General features: G+C 38.3%; 1 long non-coding RNA gene across 1 annotated transcript in view; it reads right to left on the minus strand.

Annotated features, from left to right (window-relative positions):
* LOC141571015 (uncharacterized) overlaps positions 1-25,623 on the minus strand; it is a 49,966-nt gene continuing 24,343 nt past the window's right edge. Inside the window, exon 2 of the long non-coding RNA XR_012495469.1 lies at positions 1-187. This is a non-coding gene — a long non-coding RNA (uncharacterized LOC141571015). The remainder of the gene's footprint in view (positions 188-25,623) is intronic.

Raw genomic sequence — 25,623 nt, forward strand, 5'->3', positions numbered from 1 at the left:
TCACTTTACAGCAGAGTGTAATTAGTAAAGGAAATAACAAGTTTAACTTCAATTAAATCCAGGGAAACATAACAACAGTAGCTTTAAGAATCCTTGATTCTGCATTTTGCAGTTTGTCGAAGTAATAGTTGCCGATTGCACTTCAATGATGAAGAAGGGAAATCCTTTAGCAGCTCTTGAGGAAGGTCTGCTTGCAAATGAAAACCAGAGAAAAAAGAAATAATAGTAAACATAAATTTTCAGATACGATATTCTTTATTTTCTGCAAATTTCAAAGAGCCAAGCAGCAACCAAAGAACTTGGAAATTTCCTTAGTGCCCAAGAATTCAGAATTCAGAGATTGTTATGACTCTGAAATAACATCATCATCTTAAAATTTCACCCTTGGAATTGGAATGCCAGACTGGAATTCCTAAACTCAAATTGAATCATATCCTTGTGAATTATATGTCATTTAAATGTAATGAATCTGTTTCCTCTTTTGTGAACAGAAGACTAGAATTAGCTCGCCTCCGAAACCCCTCTTTGCTCTAAGATTCAACAAATCTATGCTTCCTTAGCTGTTAACGCTAGGCCCAAAGTATGATATTATAAAGATAAACATAAACAAAATGGAAAGTGGTGCTGATTTCAGAGTTCGGTGAATAATAAGCATCCTGCCTTCTTTTCCTTCATTGAGAGATCTGTCTTTAACACAAAATGTTGTAGGGTTTTGACAGTTTTTCCATTCATTTGATCAATTTAGGCTGTCACTTCAAATAGTTCAAATATCGTAGGTATTTGTAATTAGATACAAGTCATTCAGAGAAGAAAGAGGATAGACCAAAACGTCCCATGACAGATCTTCCAGTTCAGTGTTTCTTTACATGTTACCCCCCTGGTGAGCCAAGATGAACAAGCAACAAATTATAAATTCTATTCTCAGGGCTTAATCAAAGTGACTGTAATGAAAGTTTTAATTGACTTAGACTTGTAGTTTGAAATTATATGAAGACAAAATCCAAATACTTTGGGGAAATATAAAATAATTTTTGATTGTTTAGCTCTGGGAGTAGATATGTAAACAAAAATACAATGAACAAATTTACTAACAGCTATTTCCTGTTTCAGTTAAGGTCTTTGGGCTTTCATAAATAAATTATACCTATTATTATTATTTTTATTTACAAACTATTATGTACAAGATACTATTCTAAATGGTTTCTCTCTCATATATTATGCATTATATTATATGCCATACCATATATTTTATGAGAGAGGATACATATGTATAGATATACTCAATCCTTACAACAGTCTTATAAGTGTTGTTATCTAAAAGAGAATTTGTCATTCATCTTAGTGAAGCCAAGTTCGTGGGCTTTTTTTGTGTGAATCACTGTGCTAGACTTTACTCCTGGCCTCTGCCAATCATCTCACAAATAACTTGGTAACAAGGGAAATCAGAATTGAAAATGAGAATACCGTATAAATCAGCCAATTTAAGCCTACTAACGAATGGTCAGAATGTATAAATCTATAGATGCCTATATTGAAACAATTTAATCTCAGAGTATACATTAACAGAGGTAGAGGTAAACAGCTTAGTATATGGATTATCTAGTGGTTTTTTTTTCATATTATAAGACATTTTATTTAATAAAAGATTGTAGATTGGAATTCCTATAACTTGAATTATTATAGTACGCTATGCCATCATTGTTTTATTATTTTTTTATTTCAAAACTAAATTCTATTTCAAAAGGGGAGAAAATAATTTCCAATAAATGTATTTTAAGTCTTAGTTTCTTCATCTATATACAAAGATTATTCATTTTACCTAATAACATCCTTTAAAGTCCATTAAAATACAATATATAGTCTATGTTTTCCCTGAACGCTGCAGCTAGAAGTGCTTTTTCTCTCCTCTGAATTCTACAAGGACTTTATCTGCACGTTCCTTAAAGCATCATCACTAGATAGAAAGAATGACAAGCACAAATGGAAGAGGTGGCAAAGTGTAAAGTTTAGAGACAAGAACTAACAACAGATTGGTTAGAGCTGCAGTTTGCAGGAGCAGCTACAATGCAGGTTTGATTCCAGTTGTGCAGGACCTTAAATGCCAGGTTAAAGGGTTTGACCCTCAGTTGGCCACGCAAGGGTTTTCAAGCCGGGTAGACCTCTTGAAAGAGTGAGCAGATGGATTCCAGGTGGGAGAGTCTGCTGAGACCATTGAGAGGTTTCAGCAGGAGCCTAAACTGGGACTGTGGCAGCTGGCAAATGGCCTACTTTGTCTTGCCTTTGCCCATGACTTAGGGAGAGTTACTTTTAGCAAAGAGAAACATAAAAACGATTTCATACTATGGCAAAACCTGTCCAAACAAATGTCACGTGGCAGAAAAAGAAATATGGGTTGACATGAAAGGTTATCCACAGGAAGCTGCCCCTAGAGAACCTGAACTGAATCCCTTCAAGGACAGCAGTTGGGTAGACTCAGAGGTCAACTGCCTCCAGTGTGCCTCCCGCTAACACGTGGCTTCCCACCTCCTACCCAGATGAGACTTCAGAGTCACAGATGCTCAAAGATCTCCCAGGCCTTTGCTCAAAAGAAAGAGTGCCTTCAGATTCGGAGTAAATACGTATTGCCCACGTTTCCACGGTTAGAGCTATGTGGGCAGTGAAGGCAATTATTCACCTAATTCATTCTGGGTCATGAGAATGAGGCTAGGAAGAAAAATTCTTACATATTGGATACCAGGAATTTTTCTACGGAGCACTCCAGCACTACCTTGAAAGCTGGTAAAATCAAATTATATTTCTGGAAATACGTTAACCAACACTTAATCACATCTCCAAAAAGTTTTGGTTCATCTTTATAGTCATAACATCAATGTCACAACTTCTGAACTCCCCCCACCCCCAAAGATTAAATCCATTTAACAGAAAGTTGGCCTTAGGAAGAGCTTATTGAAAAGTCCTTAATAATATGTCATACACACACAACAACCCTCTGTTTATTGGAATATTTGATACGTCAAAAAAGTCCCATTTTCCAAACATGCCTGATACAAGTTTACTATATATACATATATAATCTATTTCAACAATATATTATCAGAAACACAATAATTACATGCAACCAGATTCACATCTTATGCTTTATCTCGCCTGCTGCAAATTACTAGAGAGGGAAAAGGAAATCATCAGATTTCACTTATTTCTCACTTATGAATGTGAATACAACTTCAAAGCTATTTGTATACAGATTGTTGGGTATGTAAATTAGCCTATACTAACCAAACAATCTAGAAGGGTCATGTTTTACTTAAACTCTCATCTCAAAGAGTTGTATAAAGTGTCTATTATTCAAAGCTATCCATCAGGGCTATTTTCAGACAAATGTAGGAGGCATTAAACATCCCCCTCATTCACCACTTGACCAATCTGGAGCCTGTCTCTCCAAAAGAAAATTCTTGGTTCTGCAAAGCCTCCATGTGGGAGGAGCAGAGTCTTGTCAGATATCTGTCCTGAAATACACAGTAAAGGGGCTGGCCTCTATATATGGATAATCAAACTGTGAAAAGACTCCTTTCTCGTGGTTTCCTGGTTCCTGGGAACAGATTACAGAAAGCAGCTGGGCCCCAGGTATGCTGTGCTGGAAAAAGGTGGAGACAGCAAGTGTCAGAATGCAGCCCTTGTGAATCGTACTCAGGCTGAGACATCTGTCTCAGCATTTCGACACTGCAGCTGCTTAGCCACCTTTAACTTTTTGCTGATACTCTAACCATAGAGGGGGTTCTGTTTCAGTAATGAATCTGGCTGCTTCAAATGAGGCAGAATTGACACCTTAAATATTTTCTGGAGAGAGGTAGGAGTGAGTAAGTGTATACATGTGTGTGCAGGGAAGGAGGGAGAGAGAAAGAGAGGGAGAGGGAGAGGGAGAGAGAGATCTGCTGTATCTCTTCAAGTAAAAAAGAAAAAAAAACCTATAAAAATTGCAGTATTTGCGTTCAGTTAATGCTGTTAGTTAAAGCTGCTTGCCAGTGTGAATCTAAATTCCATAGTGCAATGTGGATATGGCATTGGAATCTAGACGTGCTAGTGTGGCCAAAACTTTTTTAGAGGAGAGGTGAGAGGGATACTCTGTCTTAGGTGGACTTGACTCTATAAGAGCCTTATAGAGGCAGATTATTTCTTGTCTTCAAGAAAGCAGAAAATAAGAAGACAATGAGCCTTTTATTTTCTTGTCTCAGAAGCAACTGCTTTGCAGGACTACTGAGGTTTAATTAATATATGTATTTGTAAATTCTCTAAGGAAAAGTTAAGTTATGTAAGTGTTGTAATCTAGTACATTTTCATTTTTCATGAATAACTTATACCTCATGGTGAGAACTTAGGTAGAATCCTTTTGAATTCTTTTGTAGCAGCTAAAGACATAATATCAGTTCCAATTTTGTGCAGCAGAATTGAAAATGTCAAGGGTTCTTATGTGGAACTTTACTGCCTGGTGGATTGTCCTACTTATTATACCTCAAATCTCATCCTCTTTTGCATTTTGATGGAATTTGGGGGAATCTTTTTTAGATTGAAAGGCGATATTCCCCATAGTATTTTGACTGTTGTTGATGGTAATAAAATCATGCTCACTTTTTCTAATTTTAGGTTTTCTCTTTTGAGCGGAACTAATATACACTTCATTGTATATGTGTGCTTATTTCCAGCTCTAGGGGAAAGAGAGACTAGCTGCAATGCGGGAATTCAGATTCACTGTCAAGGGCTGAAAGATGAATGGGGTCTCATTCTCAATAAAAGTTGCCTGAACAGAGCAAAATTTTGATTCATAAGCATTTATCTCCCCAAGTTCTGTCACTGCTGCCTGCCTTCTCGCACTGGTACCTGCATATTTGGGGAAGTTGTCAGTCTTTCTATGTGGGTGGATGGAGCTATCTTGACTGTTTTCCAATAAGAACAGCAAGCTAACCTGACCGTCACTCCAATTAACCAGATATGATGCCACCATATGTCAAAGACAAATTGGCATTAGGTCTGGACTCTCAGCCTCTTCTAGCATTTCCTCTAAGCCACATCTCAGGAAGCAATGGCCTCCAAGGTCAGACCTGTCTGCGTCTGCTGGTCATTCTAGATGCTACCAGTTGGGGAGATGTTAAAGATACCTAGGAGTTTATAGCCTAGTCAAAGAGATGTGAAATAATTAGACAATGTCACAGAATGAAATAGTCAAACATGACTACACAGGAAGTAAGCTCCTCGCTAAGGCCTAATCCCTAACGTGGGGAGGCGGGTCTTGAGGGACGCAGAGAAATTAGATAAAGAACAGGCACAGTTGTTCCTGACTAGAGTGAACTGTAGGGGTGAAGTTAGGGGTGGGGTAAGGGGAAAAGGGAGCTGGCATGATAAGTGTACCAGCATTGTGCTCTGCATGTGTTCTCACATTTAACCCGATCGCATGGGTCCTATTCTGCCTCTTGTGTGACACAAGCAAGCCTCAGATTTGGCCACAGCTATAATCAGTAGTAGAGCCTGCATTTGATCTCGTCTATCGGACCCTGAAGTCAATGCTTCCCCCTAATCCCACCTTCTTCCCCGGTAGCCTGTGTGGTTCAGACAGGAGTTTAGAAATCAGTCTCAGACTTTATCCCATGACAGAGGCAGACAGAGCAGCTATTACTACGTCAGATCTAAAGAAGTGGGGACACGGTGGCTCACATGGGCTAAATGACTTGCTCTAGGACACACGGCAGTGAGTGGGAGAGTGAAGGGGAAGATGTGTTTGGGCCATGCTAGAAAATTCCGTTGAGTAGGTGAGGAACGGTTAGGTTACTGAGGGCCTTGAATGGCAGGGTGAGAGCAGGACAGAAGTGTTGAATGAGAGACTTGGAAACACGAATCTCCTGGAAGTGAGTGGGTAGAGATGAGCTGAGATAGGCCAAGAGCAGGTTAACTGATGAGGAAGCTACTTCACTGATGAATGTGGAAGTTGGGACAGAGATAAAGAGAAAATATGGGGGAGAGTGAATCATCAAAATCCGGACAATTCAGGGAGGCAGTCTCATCCTTTGCTCACCCAATGGTTCTTCTCCAGTGCTTATAGTATCTGGATTTCACTGACTTTCCCCCTCCCTGCCATGTCAACCTTCTACAAGGCAGCTCTCCCAGTGACTTACATGAAAAGAATGGTTCTTCTTGACACATCTTCACTTTTGTTTGTACTGTAAAGGACAAATTTGTTGACTGGTATTTTCTGACATTGGTTTATGAAAAACTATAGCTACTCTGGCATTTAGAATCCATCACCTTTCAACAGGTATAATAGGCTGGAGCTTTTGATCTGTCCGTTTTACTTTAGGTGATCAAATTACATTATTCTTATCATCACTCCCCTTGCTCTGGAGTTTTCAAAGATCTCAGAGTTTATGTCGATAAGCTTCCTGTATACAGACCCTCTTCACTATTCATCACAATACATTTCTGGAAGCAACATCACTAACCTGGTTATTGTCAAATGTCACCTGTTTTCCCCATAGTCACGGTTACACCAGGCTTTGCAGGTCTGACCCAACACCTGCATCAATTACATCATAGTTATGAAAGGCAACAAATCGTAAGAGCAAATTTACCACAATCATGCCAAACCTCTACAAGAACATTAAAACAGGAAAATGATGATGCAAGTTCCATGACAAATTGGAACAGGAGCCCAGGTGAGCAAGGTGGCTTTCCCAAGTCACATACATAGGAAGAGAACCAGGACTAGAACCCAATTATCTAGGCAGAGTCCTTTCACCACACTGCCTTCCTGAGAAAGTGCCTTAAATGTTCATTTAAGGGGCCCCAGGGGACGGTATGTGTGCTGGCAGACAGCACAAAGATAAGAGCTCTCCTTCATTAAGCACTTACCAAGTGCCAGACGTTGTGCTGAGCCTTTTATATCAATTATCTCATTAAAACCCAAAATGGCCCTGCAAGAGACTCTTCTTATGCCCAATATACAGATGAGGAAACTGCAATTTTGAGAAGCTGGGGAACTTGCCCAAGATCATCTGTGATGTGGCAACACCAGATGTAGAACTTTCCCCAAACTCCTAGCCTCCCGTTTTCCAATGACAAGAAGGACCTCGAATGGTTAAGTGAGTAGCTCAAGGTTCCATGAGGGTTAAAAACCCATCTCCTGATACCATGCTAAGTCCTCTTTTCCCATAATCCATCATGAATATATACTTTTTCGAACAATCAATAGCTTTGCTTCCTCCTTAGACTTTAGAAAGGTTTTGAGTAATCAAAAAGATACCCAGGGATGTTAAACTTGATTTGTTCTTTTTCTCCCAATATTTTTTCCACTAATAATTTCATAGCTCTTCCATTAGCTATTCTTTCAATATTTGTCATTGTTAATACTGAAATATTTGAAAGGGCCAGAGAAGCACTTTAGTTATGAGGATTCAGGAGAAAAGGAATGGCTTGAATCAGTGCCTATTGTTCATCTTCCCTTCTTTGCTCTTCTCTGACCCCTGCAACATTAGGGCTGACCTTGAACAAGGATAAGAAGTCAAAATAGAGAAATCTAAGGAGTGTGGAAAGAATAAAGAGAAAATTCTATTTTATTCCCTTGCCTTGGAAAAAGGTGTTTAAGAGTTGCTTTTTAAAAAAATATACGCTTATAACATAAGTTCCTTCATTCTTTCTGCTATGTATGTGGGACTAATGTGAGAAGAGGTGAAGGCCTGAACATTGAAGTAAAAATGTTTATGAGATAAGACTGGATGTGCAAAAGTGTTCATAAATAGTAGTTTCCTCTAAGCACAGTGATCTGAGAATTATTAGCAAATGCTGTACCTTGTCAAAATATCCCTATTTTGTGGCTTAGCCTAGGAAATTAAAAGAGGTGAGATATTAACACATGACAACAGTAGCATTATGTGCTTACCGTCACCAGGCATTTGTTAAATATATTATCTAATCCTCACCACAACTTTTAAGTTCGGGACAATGTTTAATTCCCACTATAGAGATGAGGAATACTAAGCATAAACGATGTTGAATCACTTATTCATGGTAACACATCTATTAGGCCTAGAAACTGGGTCTCAACTGGGTATAACTCTAAGAATGGGGACCCCTGCCTCTCATGGGATGTTCTTTCTACTGTTTCACGCTGGTCATCATACACTAATGGCTGATAATGCTTTTATGATCAAAGATTTTAGATTGAAAATGTTTAATATGAATGACAGGACTTTCATGAATAGAGAAACTCAGTCTATATGTATTTAGTTATCAGTGACAGGGCAGGATATACATATTCAGAAAAGGAAGGGTGTTTGATATTTTTTCAAAATCTTAATCTCATCAAAATCAAGTTTATCACCAACATTGTATGGAGTGCCATGCAGATCATATAATATTTAAATGCATAATATATGATTGTCTGAATGCCTATTTAAATAGAAGCTGAAACCTAATTTTGTTTAGGATTGTGAATCTTAGACTAAGAGAAGGTAACCAACATTCATCAAACACCACTATTACATATCAGATGCTTTATATACATTATTTCATTTAATACTCAGAACTCTGTGATGTGTTATCCATTTTCCAGAATTGTGATTATAATATGCAAAGAGTCATAAATATGCCATTTACGATAAGGAGGAGGCAAGGCAAATGCATAGATGTACAAATATATGTACAACAGATTTTGCTTTTTATTTATTTATAATGTAATTTTATAGAATAATTCTGGGATTTGAGAGGATCTAAAACTATTTTTCTGTATAAATATTATTTGCCAAAAGTTTGTTTATATTCAGAAGTCTGACTATGATGAATAAATCTTAAATGCTTTGTTTAATTACAAAAACAGAAACACCAATATCCAAGACATGAAGATAGCAATTCAACAAATACTATAGTTAAGAGACGAACTCGCCACTTGTATGGGAACTCCATTTCACTCTTGGTTTTCAGTATATAATAGCACTTCACGGATATATTCATTCAACCATACACCACTGGTAACATTTCTACTAAATCTTTCTGTAACACTTAAAGAATTCCCTCATTCATTACCTTCCAGTGTAAACAGGAGTCTAATTTGTATCAATTCTATGTTTTGGTTGTAATCTTCAGTTCACTCACCCAATGTACAACCAATGAAATAAAAGAAGCATTTAAAAGGATTTCTAGTCTTCCTGCTTTGTGTGTTCAGACAGATTGATAATGAGCCAAACACAAGGGTTTTCACATTCACAAAGATAACATTTGGTAACTTCCAAGAAGAGGAAGCGTTGGTCTTCAAATGGGAGATTGACAGTTTTTGCTTTTGATGTTGGCTTTTTAACAGTAAGGAAAACAATTTAAAAGGATCATTTCAGAAGTTTTTTTAAGTATTCTTTGAAATTAGAAGTAAAAATTAATCCTACTACTCAGCCCTCTTCTTTAGGATTTTGCCTGAATACGAAGAGATGTGAACATCAATAACCAAATGGGGAACAAAATAGAAGTTTAGTTAACGGGCAAGCAAGTGCCCATTGATCCATAAGACAGGCTTCTGGGAAGAGCCTGATTGGACACCCGTCTTAGACCTGAGGCTGCAGAAAGAGCCAGAATGGTGAGTCCTGTTCTATCCAGACATTCTGGATCAAGGAGAGAAAAAGAGCTGAGCATTGTCCCTGAGGGCAGATGTTCAACAAAGAGTCTCCCTAGAGGTGGTGTGCACCTCCTCAGACTTCTTCCTCAGACCTTTGGGGCCCATGGTATTTCTCAAGGAAGGTGGGATTAGCTTTTGGATGGGGACGTTCCTTGTCATGCAAGAGATGGCAGAAATTGCCTCCTCTGTGGGCCAAGGCAGGAATGGAGAAAAGAAGAAGGCTTCTCCATGACAGGTTTAAAGCTTCAGCCCTTCTGAGTGGTTATGATATACCTTATGAGGGTAGAAAACACAAATGCTCAATAGATTGGGCATATACAAATCAAGGAATAAAGGCACTTGTATTTTTAAACTATGCCATCAGGATTTCCAAGGTTAAAAATACTTTCACACTTGTGGATATTTGAAAAACTGGCTATATGTTTGAACAAGCAATTTTTTTACTGTAATACAGAAGAAAATGTTGCTATCCTATCAGTTACGCCTTATAAGAAAACATTATCTGTTAATAGTAAGTTCAAAGTGCCAACTTTAGAGAATAAGTTGTTACGTGAAAAATCTAAGAGAAACTGTACTTAAAATTTTTCACACCTGGTCTTATGGCATGTAATTTTCATCGGTAGATTGACTTTTTGTGGGACTACATCAAAGTCAAAAATGAAACTTAAACCTGAGAAGATAAAACTAGTTTTACCTCTTTGGCCTAGAAAATAAATATAAAATATCAATTATTCTATAATTATCTTCCAATAGAAAAGTATTATTTCAATTTGGGGAGGCTAAAACTAAAAGTAATATTTCAAACCCCAAAATATACTCTTTTTATTACTAACCAAAGTTCTTTTGCAACACTTTAAAGACTTGAGAAGCATCCAGGCAAACCAAAATACAGTTCAACATTCTGATATTTCGAGGTGGGGGAAACTATTGGCTACCTCAAGAATGATTTCTCCACCCCAAATACCCTACTGTCTTGAAAATATTAGGCTAGCGTTGCAGTAGGACTAGTCTAGCGCCACAGAAAAGATTGAGTCATGATGAGTAAGTATGATATATACAAAATGAAACATAACAACGACTTCTCTACATGCTCTTAGTGGGGGTGGTGGGTGATAGGAGTGGCGATGGGGTGAAATTGAAAATGATCACCAGCGATCGACTGATGCACCACGCTCTATGCCAAATAGTCTACAAGGTTTCTTAGAAGCCTATGCCGTGCTGTTGGAGAGGATTACTAATAACTGACAAGTACATTCAAACTGTTACAGAGGTTCTTACTTAAGGTATATAAGAGATTCTGCTGTGAGAAGTAGCTCGATCGTAGATCAAACTACCTTTCAGTGTCTGCCCTCGGGATGGCCAGATCCACAGCTCAGCTGAAAACCTGTGGGTGATTTAAGTTGCATGACCAAAGGTCATGTGGCCCCCTTTTCTCCCTTTGGTTCAGCTACTCTGAAAAATGAAGGCAGCCTATTTGAGGTGTCCCTTCAGCCCCCTCAATGTAAATGTCGTCTGTGCTATTTTAACAGTATTTTAACCATACTGTTTCAGAGATCCTCTACAAATTTGGTGAACACCACATAGCTATTTTCATGAAATAGGTTATAACCAGAAAGTAACTTTGTTTTGTTCATATACATTTTACATAATCCTTAGCATTATGAAAGAGCTATTATACCCATAATGTAGAAGAGAAATCAAGATTCATAAAAATTGAGTAACTCTTTCAAGATCACTAGAGCAGCATAATTCTCAAGCCCTGGCTTGTCCTAACCCGACGGCCATGTTGGCCTGAGCTCTATTTGTGGCATCCTTCAGGTCAAAATTTCATTCAAGAATTCAGAGTGAAGCATTCCTCTAGGTTTAAGGTAAAGCAATAATAAGAAGTCTTTACTAGGTTATATGAACAGGTTTTCTTCCCTATCTCAAGAATACAATTTATGAAATATTTTGAAGCTGTTGGTTACAAAGTACTACACTAGATTTAAGACAGAGCCTAATTCTTTATTAGGACCAGAGGCTACTGGAAGGAATTTCACATTTCACCATCTCTCCAGTGTTTCCAGTTTCTGTTTGTTTTTTAATCAAGCTTCCATATAGTTCCCTTGAAATAAAAAATGAGAGCCATTGAATTTTTCCTAATAAGGATATGTCATTAAGTCATGATGAAGCAGCGCCTGAAAAGATGTAAGAAACCACACACAGCCAGAGAGAATGAATTTTGGGATAAAGGTCACACATGGATCACTTGCCCCTGAAGTCCAATTATGTACAGACAGTCTGAGAAGTTAGGTTTGTTGTTGGTCCTTTCTCTGATAAGTTTACTGTGGGTCCTTCTAGGACGCTGGCTTATATAAACAAAGGAAGAAGTTTATCAGTCCTCATGAGTACACTAAAAAGTCTAAATTAGGAGACTCTAATTTTTCTTCTACTAGAGAACTCTTCCTTTAAACAAAAGGGTCACCCCCACAAAAGTACATAAGCAGCACAGTAGCAAAGTGCTCTAGCTGCATATGAGGGGCTCCCCATTTCTAATAAGCTCTGCAGCACAGAGATGGAAATGCACTCGGTGAAATGTAAAACCGGTGACTTTCCAGAGGAAGAAAAGTATATTCAAAGTAGCATAACAGCTTAGAAAAACCTGGCTTATAAATTTCAAATAGGTCTCAGCAAATTGATTAGATATATACAGAAGTAACAAATACCGGTATACTACAAAATAAATATATATTTAAGACTCATACATATACCAGAGGTGCCAAAATAATGTATACACATGACTTGATCATCTTTTGTTATTGGTATACATTGAGGATTACAATTCTAATACAGTGTTTTTCCTTTCTTAAAATGTGTGGACATTTTATTTGGCATCCTCTGTGTTGGTGTGGCGAGCAATCTGAGCACATTATCATCCATAAACATAAAGTTAAGGCATTTTCAGTTCTGCAGAAAGGAAAGATCAGGGCTTGCTTTTCACAATAGGCTAGTGGTGAAGAGCTAAGTTTCTGGTCGTCCTGCCCAAGTTTGACTCTTGACTCAGCTTTATACAGCTGCTAAGCTTCAGTGTTTGTCTATCAGTAAGTAAGCTGGGTTCAACAATAGGCTCTACCTCACCAAGACCTTATGAGGAGTAAATGACAGAATATACCTTTACTCTCTCCCCTTTTATGTTCTTGTTGTCTGGGTGGTGAACACGCAATGTGAGATATAGATGATGTATTACAGAATTGTGCCCCTGAAACCTATGTAACTTTACTAACCATTGTCACCCCAATAAACTTTAATTTTTTAAAAAAGGCACTTTGAATAATAACAATAAAAACACAAGTGAAACATTTTGATTAAAGTAAAAAAATAAAAATAAAAATATACCGGGGGTGCCAAAATAATGTATACACATGACTTGTATTCATCTTTTGTTGTCAGTATATGAGCATATTGAGTATGACAATATTAATACAATTTTCTCCTTTCTTAAAATGTGTATACATGTTTTTGGCAACCACTGTATGTTGACCACATACAACAGAGCCTGACACGGAGCAAGCTGTCAGTGAATATCAGTTACTGTTCTTAAAATAATAGTAAAAGAAGCTCTGACGTTTCCATATCAGTATTTATTCCTTGTTCTACCCAAACATCTCTTGGCAACTCAGAGGCGCTTCTTCTTCTATTTCCTCGATGACAATTCATGTCAAAAGCTGACAGGAAAATTATAGGGAATTTATAATAACAAATAATGAGCCGCATTATTTCTGTGGAAGCCTGCAATTACTTTAGTTCAACAAATGCTCAGTGAAGTGTTATGAAGCTGTGCAGGGGACGTGAATAGGAGCGAAGTCCAATCCCTACCCTCAAGAAGCTTTCTGCATGGCAGAAGAGGAACAACTAACCCCTGAAAAACGGAGAAAGGATGAAAATGGCTGTATTGCTTTCCTAGGGCTGCTGTCACAAAGCACCCCGGAGAGGTTGTCTGACTTCATCAGAAATGTATTCTCTCTCAGTTCTTGAGGCTAGAAGTATGAAATCAAGGTGTCGGCAGGACCACGCTCCCTCAGAGACTCCGGACAGAATCCTTTCATGCCTCTTTCTAAGTGTCATCCATCCTTAGTTGTCCCTGGCTCACAGCTTCCTCCCTCCAATCTCTGCCTCCGTCATCACATGGCCTTCTCCCATTGTGTCTGCCTTTACACTATCTTCTTATAAGGTCAACAGTCTAATGGGATGAGGGACCACCTTAAAGATGACCTCTTCTTTACCTGAATACATCTGCAAAGGCCCTTTTTCCAAATAAGGTCACATTCACAGGTACCAGGGGTTGGTATGTTAACATCTTTTTGAGGGACACAATTCGACCCATAGTAAGTAATAACAGCTTAAATAAAGATTGGTTTCTATAGATGTCAAAGAATTAATAAAAGGGTTTCTACTGCCTTTTCAGTAAGGGGATCCCAACTACATGCTATGTGGTGGCCAGAATGATGACGCCTCAGGCCTTTTGCATTTGTTTGTTTCGTTTTGTTTTTCTCTGTAGAATGAAGGCTTTGGACTGTAAGATCTCTAACGTCTATTCTTGACGCAACATCCTGTGATTTAATCAGCAACCTAACACATTCCTGACTGGTCTCATTATTTACTTGCTAATTTTGATTTATAAATATATTTTATTGTTTATAAGCTTTCACTGATTATATCCATTTTACTTAGCCCATGCTAAAAAGAAAAAATTACTGGGCATTTACAATTATCCTGACAGATAAGCATCAATAAAGACAAGGTCCTCTGCTTTGAATTTTATGCATCTGATGTCCAGAAGAATTTTCCGCAGACTAGCTTCTACCACATATACTTCAAATTCTTTTTTCTCTTCTCCTACCTGCTTACTTCCAGGGCTGGGTATTGTAGCATACACTAACTCTGCAATGCACACCTCTGGCCCTGCCACCTTCATGCCATTATGACATGTGAGCGAGTACCCACACCGAGATGGCTAGCAATAATATAACCACATTCAAAAATGGCTATGGGCCATATAAGTATATTTCATGCAACTCAAGCTAGGAGTATTCCCATTCAACTTCTTCAGAGCCAGAGCCCCCAAAATGGTCACGGCCACTCCAAAGCCACCCCACAAAAGGGAGTGTGACAGAAAGTTAGTGTGAAAACAGACCGTGGTCTTCAACAATTGCAAATTTTATAAAACCAGGACCATATGAACACATTGCTAGGGTGCAAGTGAGAGGTCCTAATGCGTAAGCTTCGCATTAGCTTGTACTTCTCTCCCTATTTAAACAACAACAACAAACACAACTAACAAACTCTAATATTCACCGGTTTCCTACCGCTCTTATGAAAAAATTTGTACTCTTCACCCTGGCCAACATCATCACCAACCTCATCAGATGTCATATTCTACTGTGTGAACTACTGTACAACCCCTCAGACCACTTTTTTGTTTCTCAAACACACAGAGTCCTTTCTGCCTCCTGAATTCCCATTCCTTTTGCCAGAAATGCTTGTCTTCTTCTGGGCAAGGCAGGATCATTTTATCCTGAAGAAAATACCACCTCACCCCAGCCCTAACATGGCTGATTCCATCTCGCCACTATGTTTATTGCCTTCATAACACCTGTCACACCATGTAATTACTTTGCTCATCGATGTTTCACTTGCATGATCTGTTCTCTCATTGGAATTTACACTACAGTGATGGCCCCGTGTCTTGTTCAGCTCCATATCCCCTCTGCTTAGAACAGTGTCTAAGAACATAGGAAGGGTTCAATAAGTATTTATTCAATGAATGACTAATAACATTATGGTGTCAGAAGAAACAGACATAAATGAAAATATAAAACTATGGAATTCAAATAGTTTCTCATAATCTTTGCCTACGCCCAATCTACATTCTTGACTAAGGCACTAAACAAACTAGAGATCCACTCATTTAACAAATATTTTTGTATTACAAAATGCTAGAAAACATGAACAACACAGAGCGTATATTCTTATTAGATTGTAAATAACCTGAAATCATCACAATTTAGTTACAATCTACCTAAAGAAAAAAACATATGGATGAAAACAAAGTATATGTATTAAAGTATTTCATGATCAATTCCAAATTATTTAACACTCAGCGATCCTTTGTATTTCTGTGGTAACTTCTCCTCTTTCATTTCTGATTTTGTTTATTTGTGTCTTTTCTCTTGTTTCCTCAGTGAGTCTAGCCAGGGGTTGTGCATTTTATTAATCTTTGTCCAGCTCTTTGTTGCATTAAATTTTTTCTATTGTCTTTTTGTTCTATTTTTCATTTAGTTCTGCTGTAATTTTTATTATTTCCTTCCTTCTGCTGACTTTGGATTTCATTTGTTCTTCTTTTTCTAGTTCTTTAAAATGTAATGTCAGTTTGTTTATTTGGGATTTTTCTTATTTCTTGAGATAGACCTGTAATGATGTAAATTTTCCTCTTAATACTGCTTTCATAGAATATTATGAAGGACTATATGCACCAAATTCAATAAAGAAGAAATGGACAAGTGCTTAGAAATATATAACCTTCCTAGATTGAATCACAAAGAACCGGAAAATCTAAATAGACCGATCAACAGTAAGGAAATCATTCAAATCCTCCCCAAAAGCAAAAGTCCGGGACCAAGTGGCTTGATTAGTGAATTCTACCAAACATTCAATGATGATTAATACCTGTCCTCCTCAAACGCTTCCAAAAAATTGAAGAAGAGACAACACTCTCTTAACTCATTTTATGAGGCCAACATTACCCTGATACCAAAACCTGGTAAGGATAACACAAGAAAAGAAAACTACAGACCAATATGTCTGATGAATACAGATGCAAAAATCCTAAATAAAATTCTAGCAAATTGAATATAACAATACATTAAAAAAATTATGCATCACAATCAAGAGGGGTTTATTCCAGGGGCACAAGGATGGTTCAACATACACAAATTGATCAATGTGATACACCACATTAACAAAATAAAGGATAAAAAGCATATGATTATAACAATAGATCAGAAAATACACTTGACAAGATACAACACCCATTTATGATTAAAACACTTAATAAAATGGGTATAGAAGGAAAGTACCTCAACACAATAAAGGCCATATACAACAAACCCTCAGCTAATATCATACTTAATGGTGAAAAACTGAAGGCATTTGCTCTATAATCAGGAATAAGACAGGGTTTCCCCATCACTACTGTTATTGAACATAGTATTGGAAGTCCTAGGCAGAGCAATCAGGCAAGAGATACAAATAAAAGGCATCCAGACTGGGAATGAAGAAGTTAAAATATCACTTTTTGCAGATGACATGGTTCTTTACATAGAAAACCCTAAAAACTCCACCAAAAAAACTATTGGAAACAATAAATAAATATAGCAAAGTTGCAGGATACAAAATCAATGTACAAAAATCCACTGCATTCCTACATACTAATAATGAAATTTCAGAAAAACAAATGAAAAAAAAAAATCCTTTTGCAATTGCAACAACAGAAAAATAAAATAAAATACCTAGGAATAAACTTAAAGAATGTGAAGGACCTATATACTTACTAAATGAAATTGAAGAAGACACAAAGAAATGGAAAGATATTCCGTATTCATGGATTATAAGAATCAATATAGTTAAAATGGCCATATCACCCAAAGCAATATACAGATTTAACACATTCCCCATCAAAATCTCAATGGCATTTTTTTTAAAGAAGTAGAATCACAGAAGACCCCGAATAGTCAAAGCAATCCTGAAAAAAAAACAAAAAAAACAAGATGGCAGGTATCATACTCCCTGACTTCAATTATCTGTCTCTATATATGTGGGTTTATTGTTACTACAAAGTAGCAATAAAAAAAAACAACAACAACAAAAAAAAACATGGATTGGCAGAAAAACAAATAGATCAATGGAATAGAATTGAGAACCCAGAAATAAACCCACATATATATAGACAGATAATTTTCAACAAAGGAGCCAAAAAATACAATAGAGAAAAGAAAGCCTCTTCAATAAAGGTACTGGGAAAATTAGAAAGCAACATGCAAAAGAATGAAACTAGACTGCTATCTGTCACCATATTTCACAATTAACTCAGAATGGATTGGGAGGAGATCCAAGACGGTGGAGTAGATAAACACTGTGCCTGCTTTCTTCCGTGAATGCCTTAAAATTACAATTAAATTACAGAAAAATCAATCTGGAGAACTATCTAAAGTCTGGCTGAACAGAAGTTTTATAACTAAGGAAATTTTAGAGTAAGAAGTACAAATTGGTTGTTACATAGTAATCATGGGGATGTAGGGTATAATATAAGGAATATAGTCAATAATATTATAATAATTATTTATGATGTTAGTTGGATACTAGATTTGTTGGAATGATAGATGGGAGGGGGTTGGGGACAGGGTAATAAAGAAGGGATTAAGAAGTACAAACTGATAGTTACAAAATAATCATGGGGATGTAAAGTAAAGCACAGGGAATATAGTCAATTATATGGTAATAACTATGTATAGTGCCAGGTGGGTACTAGACTAGTCAGGGGGATCACTTCTTAAATTATATAAATGTCTAACCACTATGCTGTACCCCTAACAATATAAAATAAAATTGTTAATGATAATTGAAAAAATTTAAAAGGTGGGGAGAGGTGACGGGAAGTATGAGGTCCAAATTTCCAGGTATAAAACAAGTAAGTCATGGGGATGTAATGTACAGCATAGGGAATATAGTTAATGATATTGTGATAGTGTGATTGGTGTCAGATTGTTGCTGGACTTATTGTGGTGATCGCTTCTTCAGGTGTACAAATGTTGAATAACTAGGGTGTGCACCTGAAACTAATATAATATTGCATGTTAGCTATATTTTAATAAAAAATCTTTTAAAAAAATAAAATAAATTGGAAAAAAAGAAATCTGAAAAAAAAAAAAAGAAAAAAAAAAAAAAAGGATTGAAGACCTAAACATATGACCTGAAAGAATAAATTACACAGAAGAAAACACAGGTACTTTGTACAGCCCTTAGCTGTTAGCCTTCTTCTGGAATTGCACTGGCTAAGGAGAGCTGCCTTGTCCAGTCTCACTCCCCCACCCAGCATGCCCTTGTCCAGTTGATGGACAGAGGAGTATTAATGCCCACAGCTTTGCCCAATTGGAGGTAACTCTGAGGGGTCATCCCCAGCTCCTCGTAGCGCGGGCTGAGGCCTTTGTGGAGACTCCATCTCAGCCCAGCCTCTCCTTCTGCCCAGTCATGCTTCCTTCCTACCACACGGCTTGGAATCTCTACCTCAGAGTCTGCTTCCCAGGAAATCCAAACTGTGATACAGAGGCAAATCTACCACTTATTAATTCATTATTCAAGCATTTGATTTCCTTTCAAACTGATGCAAGGAATGTATTCAAAGTCACAATTTGATTCTTTTTGACAAAATTATTTGCCCATAAAAGTGTCTTGCCTGAGAGAGCACTAAATTAATTACAGAAGAAAAAGGAGCATGATAAGGAGAAACAAATAAAACCTGAAATATTTTTTTGTATTATGGATCTAAAAAATGGGAAATGTTCACATACTTTAAGGGGAAATATCACTTTTATTTCTAAAAGGCACTAATGAGTCATGTTTCACTTTGTCCAAATTTTTACTTAGTCTTTTATATTCCTAAGCCTTATGTCTCTACTTCTTTGAAAAGAGACTAGAAAAATGATCATATTGGTTCTCATGGAAGCCAAGTGTCTTCAAATAAGGTTAAAGCAAAGTGCATTAAGTTTGTATTTGGTAAACACAATCCTGGGGCCAGATTTGGCTATTGAGTACAAGGATTGCAAAACTCCAGAATGTAGCCTTATCGGTGCATCAAAGCCATTTCAAAGCTAACTGAAGTGGTTCTTCTCCAGCATTCATTATGTTTGTAAGCTGAAATGAGTCACACTTGGGAATTAATGCAGTTTATATGCATTATTGATAAAAGCCTCCATAAAGACAGCAAGGAGTAATTAAGGAAACATACAAGTAATCAATGCTGAAACTATTCCAACTCCTCCAAGAGTCATCAATATGTTTTAAATAAAAAACACATATTTTGTGGTTTTGCTCTGGTTAAAATCTTTACAGAGAGCAATTAACGTGTTTGATGCATGAGTTGATGACAAGCAGAGAACACAGGGACTGTAACTTTCACGTACTCTACCCACAGGAGCCACTGTGGAAGATGGGAAACTGCGTGACGAGGGGGGTGTTTTGCTGATCGCTGGGCTGACACTAACCACACTGCATGCATTCTGCAACACTACAAGGCGGGATGCACAGTGGTTAGGAGCCAGGCATTGGGAGCCACGCCAGCTGTGTTCAAATCCTGCCTCTCCTCTTTCCATGTGGCCACAGGCAAGTCAGTGAACTTCTGCTCTTGTTTTCCTTTTCTGTAAAAAGGAGCTGATAATAATAGTATCCACCACATAACACGGTTGTGAGAAGTAAGTGACCCAATATACACAAAACTCTTAGGACTGTGCCTGAAACATAAAAGCATTAGCTATCTTTGAAAAACAAACTGAATTTTTAAAAGTTTGCTATTTGACAGGAGTTCCCTTATGTCTATCATTTCTCCAGCAAAGCATCCTCTCAGCACTGCTCCTGGCAAGGGTAACTGGGATCGTCTGGTCGCCTCACCGTGGAATTCGGGAAACTGGTGACCAGTCATCAGATACCGGCTGAGCTCAGCAGACACTCATGTTTTTATATCTTACAGTAATGAATCTTCCAGACTTTCATTTCTGGGAGCACAATAGAGTAAATACAATGAAAGGGTCTCTGGAGGAAAATAACAAAGACAGCTGGATAAATTATTACAAACACCTCTTTAAGTGCACTATGGAGTTATCAAGAAAGTAAGAAATGCTCAGAGGCTGGGGAAAAAAAAGGGACACTTCAACAGGAGCTAGCACCAAATCTACCCCAAGCCTGGTGGCAAGTGCTCAACTCCAGTAAGCTGGAGTCTTCACAAGGCACAGGAGGCCACAGGCAAGACTGGGCCTGTCCCAGGCAGAGGGGGCCTGCAGCTGGAACCCCAAAGGCCTGCACTGGCAGCAGAGCCAGGTTACTGTTCACAAGCCCACCTCAGGCTCCAAAAAACCCAGTAATCAGATAGAAAATAATGCTAATGTAATATTTAAAAAACCCAAACTAATGGGAAATAGGCCATTGATGAGCAAAATATCAAAACTGTGAACAAAGACCAACTGTTGCTGTTTCTTTCACTTGGCACTCTGTGTCACTGTGCAACAGGAACTGTCCTTTCCAATCAGCATGCTCGTCCGTCGCAGGGTGGGCTTATGAGGGTAGACATTGGCTGGACATCAAATTGGGCAACATAGGGCTTTACATATAGTCATGTTGTTTAACCAAACAAGAGCAAATGCATGAGGAAATCCCTAAGGTAGTTAAAGAACACAATTTACATACCTGACCTAATGAACATAGAATTCAAAAACTAATGTGTATTATTTTCTTGCACATAGGAAACATTTACAAAAATTCACTCTGTGCCAGGCCATTAATGCCGGCCTCAATAATAAATTGCAAACACTGCATATCCAATTGCAGCTTTCTGATAAAAATTGCAATTGTTAGAAATTAATGATAAAATAACTAGAAACTTCATCTCTTTAGTAATTTTAAAAGTCTTCTGAATGAAAGCATAATGGAAAGTGGAAAATATTGAACTATAATGAAACATATATATATATATATATATATATATATATATATATATATATACACACACACACACATATATATAAATTTTAAAGAAGTAAATAAAATTATAAAGGAAAATGTCTAGCCTTAAATGTTTACATTAGAAAAGACTCAAAATTAATAAATCAACATCCAAATTAAGAAGTTAAAACAAAAGCAGTGTAAGTCCCAAAATATATAAAGAAGAGAATAATATGTGTAAGAGAAATCTTCCATAAAATAAAAATATATATAATGCAGAGAATCAAGAAAGTGAATTGTGGTACCATAAAAGAATAATGCAACAAACAGATCTTTGACAAGATTAATCAAGCAAACAAAGAAAGAAGGCATAAATATTACAATGAATGTAAAATGACAGAACTCAAGATGCAGTGCAGATTAATAGAACAGGAGAAGGATAGTATGCACGATTATGCCAATACAATCTCAAAGTACAAATTGCCAAACTACTCCAAAAAACAGTAGGTTCTACAAATCAATCAAGCTAATTTAATCACACACACACACACACACACACACACACACACACACACACACCCCTGAAACTAGTGAAAAAAAAGAGAAAGAAAAAGAAACAACAAAAAAAGAAGAAAGAAAGAAAGAAACAGAATCTAACTTCATACAAATTCTTTCAGGTAACAGAAAAATAGAAGCATAGCCCAACTCATGTTAATACCAAAGAGATAACAAAATCAAGAAAGGACAGCAAAAGAAAGCGAAAATTATGGAGAATGTTTGTCATGCAGGGTCTCAACTCCCGCTCCCCGCACAAGAACTCAGGATATGGTGAGGCCAAAAAGGAACACCAACGGAGCCATACATGGGGGGGTGGGGGGTGGTCACACCACTATATTCTCGCTGGCGGATGGGTTGGAGGTACAAAAGCAAACATCTGCCAGTACCCCAACAAGGGGTCTTCCTGCACCCCAGTCTCACTGGTGGCCAGGCGAGACACACAAAGCAAGATCCACACAATGCACAATCCATCTTCTGCTTCTCTGCCAACCAACCAACCAACCAACCAACCAACATAGCCACGGCAGTTATACCAGTGGCCAACTGGCTAACTGGTTACAGCTGATGGCCGTGTGATCACAGCTGATGGCCATCTACTACCCAAGCCAGCACCTTTCCACATGAGGCCTGGAAACTGCTCTGTGGGTCTCTGTCCCCACAATGTCACTCATTAAAATAGATTTTTCAGCACATTATCAGTTTAATGGAGAAAAAAACATGATCTTCCCAAAGATGCAAATATATCACTAAGTAGGTGTCATGTGGGGTCTCTGGTCCTACTCCCCACATAAGAACGCAGAATATGGCGAGGCCAAAAAGGAACACGAACAGAGCCATGGATGGGGGGTTCATGCCACTATAGTCTTGCTGGCGGCTGGGTTGGAGACACAGGAAGCAGGATCCACACGATCCACAACCCGCCATCTGCTTCTCTGCCAAACAACCAACCCCACTTGCTAGCTGAAATCCGCAGTCTGCTTCTCTGCCAACCAACCAATTAACCCCCTAGCGTAGCCACAGCAGTTATATCAGTGGCTAATGGCTAACTGGTTACAGCTGAGGGCCAACTAGTCACAGCTGATGACCATCTACTACCGAGCCAGCACCTTTACTCGTGAGGCCGAGAGCTTGGAAACTGTGCTCCTGGCTCTGTCCCCTCAAGTGTCTACTGGGCACCACACACTGTGTGGGGGCCACACGTCCTCCTGCCCAGAGTCAGACACTGTTCCTACCTGGCCAGAATCCTGCTCGCCATGCCAGGTGGCTGAGTGGGTGGTGGTCTCGGTGCAAGACGTCCACAATCCTCTGAGCCTACAGCGGCAGTGGATTACCAACAGGAAGGCGACGACTTCTATGGCCAAGAGGGTGGTGTGCCATCTGGAGGCTCGAGTCTCCCAGGTAGAGCGCACCTCCTGTTCCCAGCGCCATTCCTCACGGGCCTCTCGAAGCTGAGCTTTCACATGTATAAATGGCTCCATTACCCCTCTGGGCATTCTGGCTGATGCAGTACCCTGCTCACTGCGCCATGTGTCATTCGGGGTCTCAGCTCCCGCTCCTCGCACAAGAACGCAGGATATGGTCATTCCAAAAAGGAACACCCACGGAGCCATAGAGAGGGGGGTTCATGCCACTATAGTCTCGCTGGCGGCTGGGTTGGAGACAGGAAGCTGGAGCCACATGACCTGCAACCCACCATCCACTTCTCTGCCAACCAACCAACTAACCCCCTAGCGTAGCCATGGCAGTTATATTAGTGGCTAATGGCTAACTGGTTACAGACTGATGGCCAACTAGTCACAGCTGATGTTCATCTACTACCCAAGCCAGCATCTTTCCACGTGAGGTCGAGAGCCTGGAAACTGCTCTCAGGGACTCTGTCCCCACAGTAAGATATCCATTTATGATTAAAAATGTTTTGAGAAATTAGTAGTATGAAACAAATTTTGATATCCTGATAAAGGACATATAAAATTACACCAGACATACCAATTAATGGCACAATGTTAAAAGTACTTCCTTTTAATATTAGGAGCAAGGCAACTTGCAAACCATTGCTGCTTTTATTCGATATTATACAGGAGGTCCTAGCTACTACTGTAGTACAAAAAAAAAAGAAAAGAAAACCTATAAAAAAAATAGAGAAAACAAGCAAAGCTCATTATTTTCAAATGATGTGATTTTTATGCAGAAATCACTAAACCAACAAGTAAATATTTAAATTAATAAATGTACTTATCTAATTTCTGGAATTAGAATTAATATGCATTAATTAAGATCATCTTATTTATTGTAATAGATATATCTCAATGGCTTAACAAAATTACAATTTGTTTCTCACATATAAAGTTAATTTAATGGGAGCAGGTGAGGGGCGGGGCTCCACTCCACCAAATCACTTGGGGACCCAGCTGATAGAGACAGCACCCTATTCAACATGAGGCTTCCAAAGTCTTCTGGCATCAACCTTCAGCAACTTACAGGGAATGGTATAATTGTTTATGGTACCTGACAAGCTGATTCCAAAATGTGCATGGAAACTCAAAGGACTGAAAATGACAAAACACCCCCAAAGGAGAATATGGTAAAGGATTTCCCAATCCACATCAGAACTAATAAAACTATAGTAACTAAAACAATGTGGAACTGATAGTCTTAGACAAGGTAGACCAGTGGCACAAAACAGAACGGCCAGAAACAGTCCAACTTATAAGAAAACTTGACACATAACAGAGTGAGAGAGGGACATGAAAAATCACTGGGAGTAGGGAAACTATGCAACAAATGGTAGTTGGACATTTAGCTACTCAATGAATAAAAATAAAAAAAAATTAATTAGATCTCTACTTCCCACCATACAGGAAAATTATCAATTTCAATGAAATTAAAGGCTTAAGTGTAAAGAGCAAAACTATATATATATATTTTTTTTAATTGGGGAAGGGGAACAGGACTTTATTGGGGAACAATGTGTACTTTCCAGACTTTTCCAAGTCAAATTGTTGTCCTTCCAATCTTAGCTGCGGAGGGTTCAGCTCAGCTCCCGGTCCAGTTGCCGTTGCTAGTTGCAGGGGGTGCAGCCCACCATCCTCTGAGGGAGTGGAATCAGCAACCTTGTGATTTAGAAGATGCGCTCCAACCATCTGAGCCATCCGGGAGCTCAGCTCAAGGTGCCGTGTTCAATCTTAGTTGCAGGGGGCGCAACCCACCATCTCTTGCGGGAGTCGAACCGGCAACCTTGTGGTTGAAAGGATGCCCTCCAACCAGCTGAGCCACCTGGGCGCTCAGCGGCAGCTCATTGACTTCATCCTAGTTGCGGAGGGCACAGCTCGCTGGCCCATGTGGGAATTGAACCAGCAGCCCCGTTGCTCAGAGCTCGCATTCTAACCCACTGAGCCACCGTCTGCCCCAAAATTACAAATTTTTGAGAAAATAATACATAAGAATATCTTTACCACATTAGGGATAGGGCAAGATATATTAAATGTGTTTTTTTTTTTCCTTAAAGCTCAAAATCATAAAGGAAAAAGATTGATAAATTTAAGTCTTTTAAAATTAAGAACTATATATCAAGAGGATCAATGAGAAGATACAAACCAAGAGAAGACATTGGATACACCTAAGATTAATATCTGCAATATGTAAAGGACTCCTACAAATCAATATGAAAAATG

This window comes from Rhinolophus sinicus, linkage group LG04 (assembly GCF_036562045.2).
Source record: "Rhinolophus sinicus isolate RSC01 linkage group LG04, ASM3656204v1, whole genome shotgun sequence".
NCBI classification, from domain to species: Eukaryota; Metazoa; Chordata; class Mammalia; order Chiroptera; family Rhinolophidae; genus Rhinolophus; species Rhinolophus sinicus.